Source organism: Phocoena phocoena, chromosome 15 (genome assembly GCF_963924675.1).
Source record: "Phocoena phocoena chromosome 15, mPhoPho1.1, whole genome shotgun sequence".
Classification (NCBI taxonomy): Eukaryota; Metazoa; Chordata; class Mammalia; order Artiodactyla; family Phocoenidae; genus Phocoena; species Phocoena phocoena.
In genome coordinates, this window is record NC_089233.1 from 63,949,926 (window position 1) to 63,951,540 (window position 1,615).

Consider the following 1,615-nt stretch of genomic DNA (forward strand, 5'->3'; position numbering starts at 1 on the left):
TAAGAACCTGCTATATAAAAAAATAAAATAAAATTCAAAAAAAGAATATATAATCTTTTGTATGTATTCAATATTACATGAACATTAAATGAATATAATGCAAAAACAAACAAACAACCCAATTAAATAATGGAAAGAGGACCTGAATAGACATTTTTCTAAAGAAGACATACAGATAACCAACAAACACATGAAAAGATGCTCACCATCACTGATCATCAGGAAATGCAAATCAAAACACAATGAGATATTACCTCACACCTGTCAGAATGGCTATCATCAAAAAGACAACAAATAACAAGTGTGGGCGAGGATGTGGAGAAAAGGGATCCTCTGTGCACTGTTGGTGGGAATGTAAATTGATGCAGTCACTGTGGAAAACAGTATGGAGATTCCTCAAAAAAATAAAAATAGAACTACCATAAGATCCAGTGATTCCATTTCTGGGCATTTATTTGAAATAAACAAAAACACTAATTTGAAAAGATTATGCATGCCTATGTTCATTGCAGCATTACTTACAATAGTCAAGACACGAAAGCAACCTAAATGTCCACCAATAGATGAATGGATAAAGATGTGGTTTGGACGAAGTGAGAGAGTGGCATGGACATATATACACAACCAAATGTAGAATGGATGGCTGGTGGGAAGCAGCTGCATAGCACAGGGAGATCAGCTTGGTGCTTTGTGACCACCTAGAGGGGAGGGATAGGGAGGGTGGGAGGGAGACCCAAGAGGTAGGGTATATGGGAACATGTGTATACGTATGGCTGATTCACTTTGTTGTACAGCAGAAGCTAACGCACCATTGTAGAGCAATTATACTCCAATAAAGATGTTGAAAATAAAAAAGATATGGTTTGTGTACACACACACACACACACACACACACACACGTGTGCACACGCAGTGGAATATTTACTCAGCCACAAAAAAGAATGAAATCTTGCCCTCTGAAAAATATGGATGGACCCAGATGGTATTATGTTAAGGGAAGTAAGTCAGAGAAAGACAAATACCGTATGATTTCACTTATGTGAAACATAAAAAACCAAAACAAATGAACAAACATAACAAAACAGAAACAAACTCAAACTGGTGGTTGCCAGAGGGGTGGGGGGGTGGGGGGAAGAATGAAATACGTGAGGGAGATTAAGAGGTTCAAAATTCCAGTTATAAAATAAATAAGTCACAGGGATGTAATGTATGGCACAGGGAATATAGTCAGTAATAACTTTGTATGGTGACAGATGGTAGCTAGACTTATCGTAGTGATCATTTTGTAATGTATAAAAATATCTAATCACTATGTTGTACACCTGGAACTTATGTAATTTTGTAAGTCAACTATACTTCAAATGAAAAGTAAAAACTGAAAATCCCTCCCCCCCAGAAAAGAACTAACAAATACATTTATAACACCCTCCAAAAAATGGGAACTTTGAAAGGAAGGGAGATTCAATTATCAACCCCTGGAGTCTTTTATGTTTAGCTGTTTCTCCAACTGTATGAGAAAAACAAACTAGATTTGCAATTGTTTTTAGCCATGAACCCTTTCTTTGAATGAAATCTCATGAAATGATCCAATATGTAAAATAGAAAACCATGATCA